The sequence below is a fragment of the Papaver somniferum genome, unplaced genomic scaffold (genome assembly GCF_003573695.1).
Source record: "Papaver somniferum cultivar HN1 unplaced genomic scaffold, ASM357369v1 unplaced-scaffold_48, whole genome shotgun sequence".
NCBI classification, from domain to species: domain Eukaryota; kingdom Viridiplantae; phylum Streptophyta; class Magnoliopsida; order Ranunculales; family Papaveraceae; genus Papaver; species Papaver somniferum.
This window is the reverse complement of record NW_020647415.1, coordinates 1,019,879-1,033,333: the sequence shown is the minus strand read 5'-3', so window position 1 is coordinate 1,033,333 and position 13,455 is coordinate 1,019,879. Positions and strand designations below refer to the sequence as shown.

Here is a 13,455-nt window from a genome sequence, read left to right as displayed (position 1 = left end):
AAGATTCCAAAATTGTTTGTTTCTTGTTCACATTTATGAAACACTGGACTTTATCTCTGAATTTTTATAGTCCCTTGAGGAGTTCAGGGGTGCCTTTTTTAAATTGTAGGGAGAAACCTTTTAGCTTTACTATTGATAAGGTTGCTTCTTTACGGGAAACTGGATTCACTTGAGATGTGTTCCGATGCACGCTTAATTATATTTGATATCGTTCTTTGACACACTTGTATGTTAAATTTTTCAACAAGCCATTATTGTGTTTCTTTTTGAGTCACATTTGGATTGGAATGATTGTACTCACATAATGCTTTTCGAATCTCGTTTATCATCGTGGATATTTTTTGACACCTTTGAGACGAGAAGTATGAGCTATTGTGACATTCTTCTTTTGTGTTGTTGTTTTTTGTTTCTTTTAACATCAAAGTATATATAAATTTACGCACATAATATGCAATAAACTATACTATATGCCAAAAATTTATTACTTCATCAATTTGAATTGAAAATACTATCTCAAGATATTTGTTATTATGGGAAACCATTAAGTTTAACTTAAATATTTTATTTTATTTTATTTTTGAAACTTAAATTTAGAGTGTTTCGATAATTTAATAACTTATTAATTTATCGATAAATTAATACTTCGCTAAATTGATAGAATTTATCTGTCCCAACACTATTAATTTATTGAAGTTTTACTGTATAGGGGTTCCACGAAAAATAATATTTTGGTATGCTGATTATAACTTCCTAGCTTTGACACTCAACAAAAATACCATTATACAAAAATAAATACTCCCTATCATTTAAATTTTTTACCTATTAAAAAAGAGATTACCTTAATACCCTTTTATATACTATTTTTTCTGTATTTCAAAATACAACGAACTTCAGTCTTTAGCACTTCATCGCCGCGGCCGCCACCACCACCACCAAAATTCAAATACCATTCCACCACCACCGATCAACGACCATCACCCACTAACCGCCACCAACACTATATACCCGTGGATAATTTTAAACATCGTTGTTATAAATATCACTGTTAGATTTGAATATCTAACTGTTATAAATATCAGCGTCATTCAACCTCTAATTATAAAATTCTATGGTTATCCAACATCTCTCTATGAATTCTATATAAACACTTTATATTTCATTGTTTTAATCCCATGTATTTTGATGTTATTTTCCCGTTATTAACCCAGTAAATTAATATGTTCTAATTAATTAAATTTTAAGTTATAAACCTAGACAATGAAAACTTAAATAACGACTTCAATAAAAATTTGAGACAATTTTTAACCTCCTGATTATGTTCACTGACGTAACTACCATCCAACGTGCTCTTGAACAATTTTTTCTTGGTTTTTGTAACTTCGGTTGTTGACTTTCAAAACTTGAGCCGTTCATTGCCTTTTAGCAGTAACTTTGGTTGTTGACTTTGCAATTTTCATTTTTTTTTAAAACTAAATAAATATCTTATCAACAATATCATTAGGTTTGGCTTCCTCAAAAAGTTCAGATGCAATTTGAAGCGTTTTAATCGAGAAAATTAGAGAACTAAAATAAAAATTAAATTTTTTTATTTTTTTTTTCCAAGAAAAATTTGAACTTCAGTGCAAGTTGGGTGTTCAAGTGATTGTATTAAGGGATTTGCATGTATATTGTTGTATATAAGGGAGTTAAATTAGAATCGTGTATGTTAGGAAAGATATTAATTTAGCAAAATATTTTCACGATATTTGTAAAGGTGTATTAGGCCTATCTAGACACAGGGATATCCTGACTTGTACTCAAGCTTTTGGGAATAAACAAAACCGTCATCTTCTTACCTTGTTGTTACATGGCATCTGAGCCAGAATCGAAATAACTTGAATAATTGAAAATAAGAAATTAATCTCTCTTTTAGCGTCATGCCTTGGGAAGAATCTAATTCTGATGGTGAACCTTAATTCGGTTCAATTTTACGGGAGAAATCATCATACCTGTATTATTTGAAGGATGTAAGTAATAAAGTGAAATTGAATGGCGATAATTATGAACAAGATGGGCAAGTTATTATTAACACCGCACTTATGAATATTGATGTGAATTCAACCAGAAGTTATCTTTCGTCATTTGCTAATATTCTCACAGATACACAATGGGAAGCAATTGTGAATATGTTTAATTTTTGAATAAGGATTATTCAAAGGAAAATATTTCTAGTAAGTGGATATTTGATACAGGGGCTTCAAGGCATATGAAAGGAAGGAAAGAGTTTTTTTGTACAACATATCAAATATGGTTTTCTTCGGTAAAACTTCCGAACGACATATACACAATTGCTTCATGTGAAGGCACTGTGGTGTTTGGAGACAATATGAGATTATATCGTTTTTATATGTTCTTGACCTTCAGTGTAACTTGATTTCGTTAGCATGTTTAATTAAAGATCTGAAATGTAGTGTCACTTTGACTGATAAGTTGTGTGTGATACAGGATCGTACTACGAGGACGCTGATTGGTGTGTGAAGGGAACGATATGGGGTTAATATCTTTCACAGTGGGGCGCAGATTATGGAAAATCGAGTTACTAGTGGTGAAGATTATTACTTATGGCATAGGCGTTTAGGTCATCTTTCTAAAAAGATTATTTATTTGCTTCCTGGTATGAACAAAATTGATTGCCAGAAGTTTCTTAATGAACCATGTGATACTTGTTTTAAGGATAAACAAACTCGTGCTAGTTTCCCAGTTAGTGAGAATAAAGCTAATGACATCTTCAGTTTAGTTCATTGTGATGTTTGGGTGCGTATCGTACTTCGTCTTCTTGTGGTGCACACTATTTTCTTACGATAGTCGATGATTATTCTCGTTGTCTTTGGGTTTATTTGATGGCACATAAAACTGAGGTGGTGAATATTTTTCAAAATTTTTGTGCTATGACTAAGACATAATTTGATGGACAAGTTAAGAAGGTTCGCAGTCATAATGGTACGGAATTTCGTCCATTAATTCCATATTTTTATGAACAAGGAATTGAATTTCAAACCTCATGTGTGGATACACCACAGCAAAATGGGCGAGTGGAACGCAAACATATTCATATATTTAATGTGGGGCGTGCTTTGCGTGTTCGAGCAAATTTACCTCTTCGGTTTTGGGGTGAGTGCATTCTAACCGCTGCTTATATTATTAATCGCACGCCTACTTCCTTTCTCAACGGGAAATCTCCTTATGAACTTTTACATGGAAAGCCTCCCATTTATAATCTTATTCGGGTATAGTTGGATGTTTGTGCTATGCAAGTGTTGTGCCTCGTGATCGTAATAAGTTTAATCCACGAAGTCGGAGATGTATCTTCGTTGATTATCCTTATGAAAAAAAGGGTTGGCGATTATTTGATTTGGAAAAGAGACAATTCTTTATATATCGGGATGTGGTTTTCTTTGAAAATATATTTCCTTACGGAGTTGTTTCTTCGGATAATAATAATAATAATAATGATAATAATAATGAAGAATGCCAAGTGGAGTTGGAGCACCCTACAAAACAGTTAGATGGTTTATTGTCTGATACAGCTACCATGAGCCTGGAGGATAGGGGGAGTAACATAGTACAAACGAGTTTGCAGACAGTGTCAGGTAGGGGGAGTACAATATACTGTGCCGATTCCCATAGAGTACCACGTGGAGGCACAGAACATGAAAGGAATAAGAATTTTGTGGTTCAGAATTTTGCTGATTTTGCACTTTAGAACGTGACAGCAGACAGGACGTGGAGATTCAGATTTGTACTGATTCCGAGACACGTGGGACGTCACAGAACGTGACATAAAAAGCTTCAGCTGGATCTTCCGGAAATTTGAATGAGTCACAGGTGACCGGCGAATCCTTAGTGGGATCAGATGCTGGACGACTCTTATTTGACGACTCCCTAAACGTGTCACGTTCTTCACATGGCAGCTTATTACCAGAAGTTCCGTTACGTGCTACAGAAAGTCATACAACAGCTGTAAGTGAGTATTTACGATACCACTGTTAGAAGAAGTGCACAATCTCGGGTTACGAATACACGATTAAGGTACTATGTGTGTAATACTACTGAAGCAATAGACTCAGGCTCCTCAACTCCACACTCGTCAATGACTTCAGGTACGCCTTATCCCATAACTAATTATGTTTCTTATGCTAATTTTTTCCGGGTTATTCGACTACTTCTTCGGGCAAAGATTGGGAGTTACATCAAATGGATGTTCACAATTCCTTTCTACATGGGGATCTTGATGAGGAAATATATATGCAACTTCCTCCAGGTGATTCGACTACTTCTTTGGGCAAAGTATGTCGTCTTCATAAATCTTTAAATGGACTTCGTCAAGCTCCACGAAATTGGTTTGCTAAGCTTGCAAGTGCTCTTAATACTTTTGGATTTATACAACCTTATGCTAGTTAATCTCTATTTACTCTACGACGAGGTGAGAATTCCATTGATGTACTTGTTTATGTTGATGATTTGATTATTGATGGGAATGATTCCGCCGCTATTGCTACTTTTAAGGCATACTTAAGTCGGTGCTTTCATATGAAAGATTTAGGTCCTCTCAAGTATTTTCTTGGCCAAGAAACCCATAATAAGCCATAATAAGCAACAATACAAAAACTGCAGCAGTGATACACAATATCATGACAAAAAACCTACATGTAAGAGATTGATATCTAACCATATACATTTAAACAATGCAACAGTGGTTCAAAGCAACTTATCAAAAGCATATTAAGTACAAAACTAAACTACAAACAATCACTTCTTACACATCTGCAAATAATCTTTCTATCTATGCAACTAAATCGTAAAAAATCATGATAGAACGAACAAGAACACCAATATAAATCAATCCATGCTATACAAACACAATTTCATAACTTGAACACAACTACCTCAAAGTAGAACATGAGGTTTCGTCACAAAATCAAAAGCCAACTGTAAGAACATGAAAAAGATCCTAATTCAACTATAAGAACATCATGATAACACACTAAACACGAATCAAAGTAAAGTATGAAAAGCTATTAAAGATTCTGAAACCATAAAAAAATTAAAACAAATCGTTGATCGACATGTTATACCTGAAGATCTTTGAGAAATTACTGCACCTCTTCTACACAACATTAAAAACAAAGGAACTTCAATTAAAACCCTAACAGAGAAATTGAAGACAGGAACTGGACAATCAATCACGAAATTAACCTCTACCAAATTCAAATAAAATAGAATCAAAGTGAAGGAGTTATTATACCTGAAGATTAATCTGCACCTGAAGGACTTCTACATTCAAAAAAAAACACACACAAAAATTAGATTCAAGCCCTAATGATTAATGATTTAATAGGGGTTGTAGTAATGAGGTTCAAACTCTCAGACTTGTGAAGGAAATGGAATTTTTAGATTTAAAAATTATATACAAAAATATTGACAAATTGGTAGAGAGGTACTGGGACTAGGATTCCGCCAAATTCATTTCTTAAGGTTCAAATAATAATTCTTTTATCAATAATAGCTCGAAAAAAATATTAAATATATCGACTCTAATTTATTGCCAAGATAGATTCTCAAAATATTAGGTGTAAATGTTAAGCATGGGACATCAAATCATCTAAGCTAAGCATGACCCATCAAATCAAATCACAACTAATTAATTTAAATCATAATTTCAATTAGAATTAATGCAAAAGTCATGAAAAGAATTAAATATAATTACCCAAGTGTGAAATAAGGCTTCCTTCATCGCCCCAGTGTTGGGATTTAGCTTCTCCATATTAATCATAATCTCAAAATACATGTATGTTGCTCAAAAGTTGATTAAAATGATAAAAATGAGTAAAACATTGAATGTACGACCCACAGAAGGCGTCACAAAAAGAACGATACATATGAATTGTTGTAATAAATTACGACCCACACTCCGCTGTCGCTGTCACTGTTGAAGAACGACTGCTCTGGCAGGTCCGTTCTTCATGTTCTTCATCATCATCGGCAGCAGCAGCAGAGTTTTGTTAAACTCTGATTTCGTCTTCTCTAGCTCTCCCTAGCTCCCAAAACTCTCGACACCCTTTCCCAAACTGTTTTTCCTTGTATTTATAGTGAATTGGAGCCAAAAATCCGACCATTGATTGAATATATTCTCCATTTAATCCAAATATTCTCGGCTGCCAATAATAACGAAAATTTCCAAAATTAACTCTGTCACACGTTAGAATTGGTTCTGCACACTCCAATTCAGCTCTCCCACGCCTAGTAAGTCGTCGAACGTCCATTAATCACTTTCATGCATAGCCAAAACACACACAACAGCGTGTACAGGGTGTGTTCAGTCCGTGTAGCTCTGTTTTGAGCTCGAGAATCAAATCGATATTTCCAGCCAATTTCGATCAAATTCGACACCCAAACTTTGTTCCTTATGCCAAATCACATCTTTCTGCCAATTTTAAGCGATTGAATCGCAATCTAACCCATTCATTTTGACAATCAAAATTCTGCCAGTTGAAAACTTCATTTCCCGCCAAAAACACAAATTCAAATTGTTGAAGAAGGTGCCCCTTATCCAGAGTGCTGGGGTGCGAATATTAATTGGGGTGGAAATAGTAATTTTTATGGGTTCCTCCGGGACATTTTTGGGACGCTTCCGGTGCATTTCTGGGGTGCCTACAGTACATTTCTCCGGGGTGTAAAACACTGCTTTTTGAGCCCATTTCGCCGCAAGGGCTTATTTCTCTAAAATTTCCTACAAGAACACAAAATAACACAATAAGTACTTAATCGAGTCTAACAATACAGAAAATTGAGAACAAAATAGACACATAAATGCGTATATCAAATACCCCCAAACTTATTATTTGCTAGTCCTCGAGCAAATTTATTATAGAAAGGAAAATCATTTGAACCCCTAGGTGGCCCTAGTGGCGGAGTATTGTCTCCGGAGGGTTTACCAGAGGTGTACCCACAAAATCTTTACTCCAGACCCTAGCTATATATCTACAACGAACCTTGGAAGTCACTAAATAATATCCTTGGTTGACATACTTATTGACTACAAGAGGAAGTACCCTGATGCGAAATTCCAATTGATATACACGAGTTTGCACTCAAGCATACTAAAATTCATATATAAGTGACAGAGCTCTACTCAGATAGTTGCACTATGGACATCATATTCGGAGTCAAACTAATCATATGGATAGATCAAGAAGATGGATATAGAAAAACACAGATGGTTTTGATGTTTACTAAGTGAACGGCGTTTCCCATATCTGTCTGAAGGCCTCCGCCAAAATAAACCTATCCTAATGGATTGAGATACTAGTCTGACTAATATCAACACACTGACATATACAAGGGTACCAGTGGTCGACTTTATTGAATTTATTCCTTTTGGTCAAATGGTCTGGTCTCAATTTTTTTTTTTTCAACTCTTTTTTTTTTTAACTTTTTTTTTTTTTTTCATGGTATCTCAATCACTCTAATTCACCCTAGCATTGGTAACAACTTGAATCGTGAGCCCCACCAAATCACTTAGAAACATATTTAAAAAGAGAAATAAAAACAGAAGTGAAAAGGACTCAACGAGATATGGTGAAACTATCGTGTTATTTCTAACACCTGAGCTCTGTGCTTTTATGAATAGACTCTTCTAGATGTTTCCATCTAATCAGATTGGTTCCTCAACTCCTATAACCAAAATGCTTCCATCCACTTAGATTGGTTAGTGCCATCCTAAATACGCCTAAATTTCTAGGCTCTGGAGTTTATTTATTGCAACTAAAAAGTTTCTCCCATACCCCCAAACTTAAATCTAACATTGTCCTAAATGTTCTAAAGATGAAACTAAAAGCATGAACAAGGAGAAACTGTTACCATTTGAAGCGAAAGAGTTAAGGAAAGATATTACCGTGTTGCATGAGCATGGGATACCTCCCAGGAAGTGGTAAGTTTAAAGTCTTCAGCCAGACTTAGAAAAGGATTGGTCAACTCGAACCTAACAGTCGAAATAACTGTGGGTCTTCAAAACCAAATAGAGCTGACCATAGGAAATTGCAGTGAACCAAGAAAGTGAACAAGACTAGCATGCCCTTACTTAGTTTCCTTATTAAGAAATTTATATCTAATTGTGGTTCAGGTTCAGGTTCTATGAAAGGGTCTAAATAGAAAATTTTCATTGGCTGCGTTTCTTCATAGGTGGGATCTGAATCATTAGGTCCTAGAGTCTGGAAAAACTCAAATATAATCTTAGAAGCGCACAATAATAACCTAAATAACTGAGGATCCTCTAAGTCAATAAGATTTGACTTACAATATTGACCAAAATGAGAGTAGTGGTCATTCTTAAGCAAATGTGTTGATTCTAATTTCCTAAAGCATTTAGGTTTAGTCTCACAACTTAATATTCGACACATTTGAAATATAAACGTTCCCACATTTGGAAGAAAACTATTTGGTGGGAAAACAAAGTCAATCTGGGTATCATAGCCTGGGAAAACCACATCAACCAGAGGATGGGTTTCTAACGACTGAACTTCTTCCTGGACATCATTAGGTTCGGGAAAACGAGAATGAAGGTAATCTTGTAAAATTGTCGAGGCAGAGATATCAATTCCTAAGTGTGGGGACTTTCTGAGAGTTAAAGGTAAGGCACTAGGGAAGTGATAATCACCCCCAAACTTAGAGTTTTCAGTGTCTCTAGATAGACCTCTAATTATTTCTTGAATTTCCGTATCTTCAGAGTCCTTCAAATATTCAAGAGATTCTTCTAAGTTATTATCAGGTAGTGCATCTTTACTCATCTCTACGGGTCTATCTTCTTCTTCCAAGACTATTGTTTCTAAGTCGCTAGACTCTAAAACAATATATTCGAAATGAACTCGTTCCTCTAAACCACTATCGGCTTCGTAATCAAAAGGAAAAACTACATCGTCTAAAACGGTGGTATCCCTAATCAAATCCTCGTCCTTTTGAATAGGTGAATAATCATAAAAATTATTTGGATTTGAACTAGAAATAATATAATCACTATACAGCTCAATTGGATTACTAGACTCCTGATCACTATGCCTACATATTTCAGATTCTTCATTACTGCTATCCTCATCATCATAGTACGGAGATGATTGAACCTTATCTAAATAAGTAGTGTCTTTTATTCTAACCTCGTCCTCTAAATTAGGCAAATATTCACTATTTATATCAAGGGTAAAATTGGAAACACTATTTTGGAAATTTAGATCTTTTAGAGAAGTTCTATTATGGGTCTCTAACAAAAGCTTTTGGGCCGACTCACATGAATTCCTGACGTAATCTACGAAATCAGGTAAAGAAAGTTCACTCATTGCATTATTTTCGTCCATAACTAAGTTATTCATTTCAGCAAACTTACGTGTTGTCTCAGCTAACTTACGTGTTGACTCAAGTAAAGAGGAATTAACAGAATTTTTCTCGTATGACTGATGGTTGTGAGGATAGTGATTGGGCTCACCATGGTATGAACCATAACCTTGAAAAGTTTGGCGTTCCCAACCACTATTCCCACCATGGTAATAAAACTGATGATGTCCATATTCAAATTCAGGTCGATATTCATTGTATTGGCTTCTATCATACCAGTTCGACATTCTTAATTGCAAGGGAATTCTACAAAACCACAAACAAGGCCGACTGGACTCTACCAAAACAAACCTATAAAATCTAGCAAACAAAAACCATGATGGCTCCACTTAGATTGTTTCTAAACCAGCTTCTATCTTTCGAAAGGGAATTCGTTACAATTTAAGCAAACCCCTCTGGAATCAATCCGAGTCAAAGTAAGTTGAATTGAGGCGAGGGAAGATCAGTGGAGGTTTGATACCCAAGGCCTCACCGCTATCACAAGGTGGCGCAGTCACGCATTCAACTCACAGAAACCGTCATGAACTTTGGAGTGTACTTAAAGAGCAACCAATATTTCGAACGAGTTTCATATTAAGCTCGTTACCCTATCAGTCTCGTTCTATTCCAAATTTTAAGATTGGGTTCGCGTTAGGTTTCGTTTTCCTAAGGCGGGCAAGAAGGGAGCGGTGATGAAATCCGAACCCTTATCTTGTATTGGCCAGGTCTTTCCCTTTACTAGGAATTTAAAAACAGTCCAAATTCGTCCTCAATCAATGAATCACCTTAAGGAATACAGTAACTCGCTTACAGGAGATTCACGAGTGTTTCGATGGACTTAACTCCCGTACCAGACGGGGGATGAACCGTTGAAGTCGACTCGGGCCACGACTCCTATGTCATGTACAAACCCGAGGGGCCGAGAAGATATAGTAATCGTCGTCCTTCCCTGCACACAATTTATAATAAATTTTTTTTTTATAATAATACCCTTCCGTAGGGTTAAAAAAATAAAATAATAAAGTCCAATTGTCCAAAATAAAGTCCAAATAAAAAGTCCAAAAATTACAAAAATTATGAAAAATAAAGCCTATTTACAAATCCTGAAAAAAATTATGTCTTTTTTTTCTTCTCTTTTAGCTTTAAGATTTTTGTTCCCAAGTCCTTAGTATTCCACTTCGAACCTGTAAATCAAAGACATAAAAAGAAACGTAAAAAGGAACAAATAATAGTAAAAAATAAATAATAAAAACCTAAAAATTCTACCTAAGCACAAATACGCGTCGGCGGCGCCAAAATGATTAATGATTTAATGGGGGTTGTAGCAATGAGGTTCAAACTCTCGGACTTGTGAAGGAAATGGAATTTTTAGATTTAAAAATTATATACAAAAATATTGACAAATTGGTAGAGAGGTACTGGGACTAGGATTCCGCCAAATTCATTTCTTAAGGTTCAAATAATAATTCTTTTATCAATAATAGCTCGAAAAATATATTAAATATATCGAATCTAATTTATTTCCAAGATAGATTCTCAAAATATTAGGTGTAAATGTTAAGCATGGGACATCAAATCATCTAAGCTAAGCATGACCCATCAAATCAAATCACAACTAATTAATTTAAATCATAATTTCAATTAAAATTAATGCAAAAGTCATGAAAAGAATTAAATATAATTACCCAAGTGTGAAATAAGGCTTCCTTCATCGCCCCATTGTTGGGATTTAGCTTCTCATATTAATCATAATCTCAAAATACATGTATGTTGCTCAAAAGTTGATTAAAATGATAAAAATAAGTAAAACAGTGAATGTACGACCCACAGAAGGCGTCACAAAAAGAACGATACATATGAATTGCTGTAATAAATTACGACCCACACTCCGCTGTCGCTGTCACTGTTGAAGAACGACTGCTCTGGCAGGTCCGTTCTTCGTGTTCTTCATCATCATCAGCAGCAGCAGCAGAGTTTTGTTAAACTCTGATTTCGTCTTCTCTAGCTCTCCCTAGCTCCCAAAACTCTCGACACCCTTTCCCAAACTGTTTTTCCTTATATTTATAGTGAATTGGAGCCAAAAATACGACCATTGATTGCATATATTCTCCATTTAATCCAAATATTCTCGGCTGCCAATAATAACGAAAATTTCCAAAATTAACTCTATCACACGTTAGAATTGGTTCTGCACACTCCAATTCAGCTCTCCCACGCCTAGTAAGTCATCGAACGTCCCTTAGTCACTTCCATGCATATCCAAAACACACACAACAGCGTGTACAAGGTGTGTTCAGTCCGTGTAGCTCTGTTTTGAGCTCGAGAATCAAATCGATATTTCCATCCAATTCCGATCAAATTCGACACCCAAACTTTGTTCCTTATGCCAAATCACATCTTTCTGCCAATTTTAAGCGATTGAATCGCACTCTAACCCATTCATTTTGACAATCAAAATTCTGCCAGTTGAAAACTTCATTTCCCGCCAAAAACACAAATTCAAATTGTTGAAGAAGGTGCCCCTTATCCAGAGTGCTGGGGTGCGAATATCAATTGGGGTGGAAATAGTAATTTTTATTGGTTCCTCCAGGACATTTTTGGGACGCTTCCGGTGCATTTCTGGGGTGCCTACAGTACATTTCTCCGGGGTGTAAAACACTGCTTTTTGAGCCCATTTCGCCGCAAGGGATTATTTCTCTAAAATTTCCTACAAGAACACAAAATAACACAATAAGTACTTAATCGAGTCTAACAATACAGAAAATTGAGAACAAAATAGACACATAAATGCGTCTATCACCTAACATCAAAGAAAATGAAAACAGAACAAAAAAACTGACTTTCTAAAACCATAACTTTACCTGATGAGAATTGAAATCGAAAATAGGGTTATGAAGAAAAGGGATTTTGAAGATACGAAGAGAACTAGGGTTTGAGAAAACGGGTTTATAGACACATAACAAAAATAGGGTTTTGAGAACAGGGGTTTACGGATATAGAAGAGAAATAGGGTTTTGAATCACTTGTTAGTCAGGGTTTTTTCAATCTGAAATTATTTTCTGTTTTTGATTTTTCTTTTTGTCTCTGAGTTTTCTTTCCTGTGTAAGAACAAGTGACAGAAACGTAAAAGATAAAGGTGAGAGAGAAGAGATATATAGAGTCGATAGAAACGAGGATTCTCATCTGTCACCGTTGATCCATTTTGGCTCATCATCTAACCATTGGTTCTGGCGCGAAAAATCCCGCCAAAAACATGCATCATATAATCTTCTTTTCCTCATAGTCGTTTTACAACTCAAACAAAAGCTACCAGAGACCACCAAAAATTCGCCTTCATAAAACAACTAATATTGCAACAAGTTTAATTTTTTTTTTTTTTTTTTATAAAACAACTGTGAATGACAGCATGGGTAAGTACTTCAGCCCAATAACAGTTGTTTTTGAAAAGCCCAGGAAGTGGTAAAAGACAAATTATCCACTGGTGTGGTATTGAAATATCTCTTGGTAGTGATGGTTTATTTTTATCTCAACGAAAATATACCTTGGATATACTTTCTGAAAATGGACTTCTTGGAGCCAAACCAGGTTCTTCACCTATTAATCAACATCATCGTTTGACTCTATATGATGGACCTTTGTATTCAGATCCATCTCAGTATCGTCAACTTATTGGACGTTTGATTTATTTGACCATTACGCGTCCTGAATTGTGTTATTTAGTGCAAATATTGGCTTAATTCATGCAATCTCTTAGGGTTGCACATTGGGAAGATGCTCTTCGAGTTCTTCGTTATCTTAAAATTCATCCGGGTCAAGGGATTATTTTACGTAAGGACAATGCTCTTCAACTTATTGCCTAGTGTGACTCTGATTGGGCATCCTGCCACCTTAATCGTCGTTCTCTTACCGGTTATTTCATATTTTTGGGAGGCTCACCTATATTTTGGAATACAAAGAAGCAACACATTATATCGCGTTCTTCGGCTGAAGCTGAGTACCGTTCTATGGCTCATACTTGTAGTGAGCTCACTTGGCTCAAGGCGTCTTTGAAAT

At 35.4% G+C, this 13,455-nt stretch overlaps 1 long non-coding RNA gene across 1 annotated transcript; it reads right to left on the bottom strand.

Moving 5' to 3' along the window:
- Nucleotides 1–5,117: 5,117 nt before the first annotated feature.
- LOC113342864 lies at nt 5,118–12,434 on the bottom strand. The gene is made up of 3 exons (XR_003356888.1): nt 12,264–12,434; nt 5,285–5,313; nt 5,118–5,146 (listed from the first exon to the last, which is right to left on the bottom strand). It is a non-coding gene; the product is annotated as an uncharacterized LOC113342864 (long non-coding RNA).
- Nucleotides 12,435–13,455: the final 1,021 nt, after the last annotated feature.